Below are 5,112 nucleotides of genomic sequence, written 5' to 3'. Positions count from 1 at the left end.
TCCTGATATCGAACACTAAGTGCAATTATGTAAAATAAATTTAATACAATTTGTCACAGGAAAATCATACATGGATTAATAACTGCAGTAGTTCCCATGGCCTCCCAGGAGTATATGTATATACTAGCAAGACTTTCCTGAAGGCATAATAGCACTGTTACAGCTAATATAGATCTAACAAAAATAAATGAGACCAAAACCAAGAAAGATATTGCTTCTTCCTGTAGTACTTGCCTGCAGGTATTTACGTTTTCTCCAACTCAAGACTGAATAAGGCTCAGCTGACCTGTCTCTTGGATTATGGCTAAATCAGGAGGAAGAAAACTTACTTTACATTTAACCTTCATTTGCTTTAAAAGGAAACACTCTATGCAAATTTTTCTTTGCATGCACTTAAACTTATTTACTTGTTAAATTCTGAATGAGATTTGCACCGATTTGATAGGAACTAAATCTGTAGACAGACATAACCTGTGGTGCTTAGCTGTACTCCAACACAATGACTTTGGAAACAAAAAAAGGGAAGTCTGATTTGATTTCAACGGGTGATGTATAGGACTATGAGATGTTGCTGGTGTAAATGAAATTCAGTCTTATTTATGACACAGGGACGCTTTCAAGTATAATTAAGACGAAGACACAACTTTGGTCATTTTAGAAATAGGCAGAAAAGTTATATTGTTGAGCTCTAAATAATTTCAGGTATTCTTACTTATTAATTATGTATATTGCTCAGAAAGTAATGCCTTCTATTTATTTCCATGGATGCTACAACAGATACAAAGTGCACAATAACACTACGTGATGATAGAGCAAATTCTCAGATACCAAAGACTCTTTTTCAACACAGTCACCACCATTAGCTGTCCATTTTCACCAGTGATGAACAAGAACTTGCATGCCACATTCATAACAATCTGCATGGCTGTCTGGAACACGGCTTGTCTTTCACATTGATATCTCAACTCCAGGAACACACCACCCACTGCTTCACTGTACTCACATCCACTGTACCTACATCCACCAGGAATGGTCAGCGAGAGGCAAAGAATGTCAACGGGTGTCATTTTTTCTACATGGAGGAGTTCAGTGACACATCTTTGCTTCAAATGCACCTCCATGACAGACTGCATTCTGTCATACTGTCCCTCCAGTGCCATCTGCCACACAGCAACAACTTGCAGTGGTATATTGGTGGGAAGATTCCACCTCTACTGCCATACCACCGACATCCGCCTCTGATATTGTGAGCCAACATAATGAAATAGGAGCATTACTTTTGGAGCAGCTCTTGTACTTTAAATATTACTTGAAGATGAATAAAATATAGACATATTCAAATTAAGCTTTCAGAAATGACTTTCTTGGGAGAGAAGCTATTAATGCCCAGAAACTTCAACATTTTCCTGCACCGTGACTTCAGACGGTGGTCAGGGCAGCGGTGATCACCTTATTTGTTCATCAGCTTCTGTGAAGTGACTGTATGTCATCCCCGCACTTCATGAACAGGAGTTATGTCACCAGAGATACAGGCATAAGAAATATCTTTTGTTCCCATTTCTGTTGGAGAAAAACCAAAACGTGACCGAGCATTTATAGGATGAATAACAAGAGATTGAGTCCTGATGACGCAAACTTGCAGATCTTCAGCTGGCCTAAGCACCTTTTGAGTCCCCAAGAAAATTCACTTTTAAAATGACCAAAACAAAGTACAAAGTACATCAGAAGGGATTTCTGAAGGTTATTCTGTCCCACACCATGACCCTACAAAGGACCAAATCAGAGGCTATATCCAACTTCAGAGTTGCATCATGTTGCACAAGTCCATATGCAGTGAAGCTCTGAAGAACTGTGCAGACTTTTTTTTTTTTTTTGAATAGTTGTTTCATCATGGAGATTGTACCTCTGCTTGCCTAAAAAACCTGAACTTGTAATGGACAAGTCAAGAAGTGTGTATCAGTGCCAAATACTGCCTAGTTATGGAGAGAAATCCAAAGATACCTGCAGTTTTCCTTCAAATACCTGTACTGCTGACCTTTGCATAGAATCTGCTGTGTGCATCGTATCTGCAGCAGGAAGCCCACTCCATTGTTGCACAACTGGCAGGTATCGATTGCTAGAAAGTGAAATAATGCTCAAAAAGAGATCTCACTCACTGCTTGCACCTGTCACTTAGCAGCTGGTATTTTCCACAGTAGGTCTGAAACAATGGAAGGGAACCATTTAAAAGATCCCCCAAATCTCAGAAACTAAGAACATTATGACTGTGGTTTGTTTGTTTAAACTCATACGTTTTCTTAGAAACAATGAAGTTACTTCACTGGCTAATTGTTCTTTTTTCACTACTTTCCCAAGCCAGGCCTAAGAAATACCACTTGGAGCCTTCTAGGTGAGACTGAATGCCCCTGAGGGTGCCAGCTGTAGCAGTGCTGGGAGCAGCCCCTACTCAATCACAGCACAGAAACATAAATATTCACTACAGAAGGTTCATGGCTGAGCAGCCCTATGAGCTGGCAAATAATGGCAAAGATGATGGGTTGATGGTTTTTATGTCATGAAGACATCAAGCTAACAGCCTTATATGGGAAAAGGATATCACTATACTTCTGAATTCATCTTGAGAAGTATTTTATTACCTGGGAAGAGTGATTGGGATATTTGGTGTGAACAGTTTTTCTGAATTGCACTTGTACAAGAAAACTTCCTTAAAGTTGTATAATAAAACCAATCAATCCTCATTAAATTTTTGAGAACACTCACCTAATTGTAGCTTTTAGATGTCTAGGAATAAGCTAAGAAGGAATTTATGGTTACTTTAGGAGGAAAGGGAGGAAAGTCATTTTCACAAAATTCAACTCCCCAAACACAACAATTAAAATGTTAATGTCATTGTTAACTACTTTTTAAACAAGTTCTATATTTTTCATTTGCTGCTGTATACTGTAACTCAAAAGTATAATTTTCCTCTCTGCTTTCGCCCTCCATGTTTCTAGATCATTGATTTTTTGCGAAGTTACTAATAGAGTAGTAATAGAGTATTAGAGAGTAATAGAGTATGGTATTTTACCATATCTCCTCTTGAGTTGATAACATTATGAATTTCTGTAAGTAGAATTTCTCCTACTATACTCTACGATATGAGGGCATATATATATCTTTTTAGATGAAGTCTTTAAAGTCTCTAATTTGCATTTGTTCTTGAATCTGCTATGGGATAAACCAGAAAAGTTTGGAGTAACAAAGTGGAATGGTGCGACAGGTCCAGCAGGCTCCGAATGCTGATCTTATTCAACCCCAGTGGGGAGGAAAGACTCTGAATTCCTCAAGCTATCTATTCCTCAGGCTGCCTATGAACACCACTTTCTGCAGAATCTGAAAGTGGCAACTGTGCAGCCACTGTGCAGAGTTGAATCTAGATAAAACTTCTGAGGGAAATCCTATACTGGGTCTACATTCACCCTTGTGTTCTGCTCTGCCATTTTTCTTTCACTTCTCATCAGTGGCAATCAGCAGCTTTTTTCCGCTGATCACTTCCTCCAGATCTATCTGGGTAGTTTGGTGCTCAATGTGGGGTAGTTTTTTTATGAAATGATTCTGAATTCTAAATAATAATAATAATAATAGCTAAGAGCTAGCAAACACTTTATTAAATATTTCAGTAGGGAATACCATTTAGTTGAATTTCATTTACACGCTCTATTTACTTCAACAAATTATTTAGCAGTGGGACCAAGTGCACTCTTAGCAAGATTGTGGATAACACCAAGCTGTGTGGTGCAGTCAGCATACCTGAGGGATGGGATCCAGACAGCCATCCAGAGGGACCTAGACAGGCTATCCTTTCATCCTCCACTATCAGTACAAGCTGGAGGATGAAAGGATAGAACACAATTCTGCTGAAAAGAGCTTGGGAGTACTGGTGGATGGCAAGATGGACATGAGCCAACAAAGTGCCCTCATAGTCCAGAAAGCCAACTGCATCCTGGGCTGCATCAAAAGAAGCGGGGCCAGCAAGGCAAGAGAGGTGATCCTGCCCCTCTGCTCTGTGCTGTTGAGACCTCACCTGAAGTACTTCATTCAGAAATGGAGTTATCTGTATTTGAGATATAAAAACCTGTTGGAATGCATCCAGAGGAGAGCCACCAAAATGATCCAAAAGATGGATCCCCTGCAAGAACAGAAAGAGGGGCTGTTCATACAGGAGAAGACAGGTCAATGAATCCTTCTTTGTTTTTGGCTCAAAGCTTGTTTTCTGAGGTATTTCCCAGACAAGTCTAGATTGACTTGTCTAGGAGATGAGTGATGGGTGTTGCCGTGTTGCAATCAACGTCACTGTGTGAACAATTTTACATTTGAAAGCATTTCTTTGGAGCTGTTTGCCTTCGGAAAAGAGTGCTCAGTACTGTTTACTGGTGGAAAATCTGGCCTGTGACCAAATAACTTGGTATGGGAAAATTGAGGAATGATACCATCATGTCCTGTGAAAAACAGGATGGAGGTGGGCATCCATACTCCCTCTTACCTACTGGCAAAGCCTGGAAGATGGGAACAAAGGAGTTTCTGCTGAGATCCCAGAGCCAAAAGCTGCCACTCCAAGGAGAGCTGACTCGACCACTTTGGATTTACTAATAAGTTTGTACTACCATTGAAAGCTTGTCGTCATCCTCGATGGAACAACAAAGCCCAGTGACCCACCACTATTGAAGATCACTAGCTGAACTACAAAACACACTGGATCCATGGTGGTGACCATGGTGGTGATCTCTCTCTTGCTTCCTACAAAGATTCCTTGCTTCTATTTTCTATCTTTTCTGTCACCCTCCTTCCCTTCCCCATCATCCTAATTCATAATAGTGTCTGTCCTCCCCTTCCCTATCTCCTTGATTAAGATTTGTAATAAACTGGTCAGACCAACATTTGAACCATTGCTTCTTAATCTCATGCTGGGTATACAGATATCAAAGAACCTCCTCTTCCTCCTATAAATTGGAGCAAGACAACAAAGCACTGGGGGGACCTGATAGAAGCCTTTCAGTTTCTAAAGGGGGCAATTATAAAGAAGAGGACAGACTTTAGCAGAGTTTCATGTCCCCTTGAGAGATTTACGCTGGA

Source organism: Meleagris gallopavo, chromosome Z, assembly GCF_905368555.1.
Source record: "Meleagris gallopavo chromosome Z, MGAL_WU_HG_1.1, whole genome shotgun sequence".
Taxonomy (NCBI): Eukaryota; Metazoa; Chordata; class Aves; order Galliformes; family Phasianidae; genus Meleagris; species Meleagris gallopavo.
The sequence above is the reverse complement of the archived record's forward strand: the minus strand, read 5'-3'. Positions refer to the sequence as shown.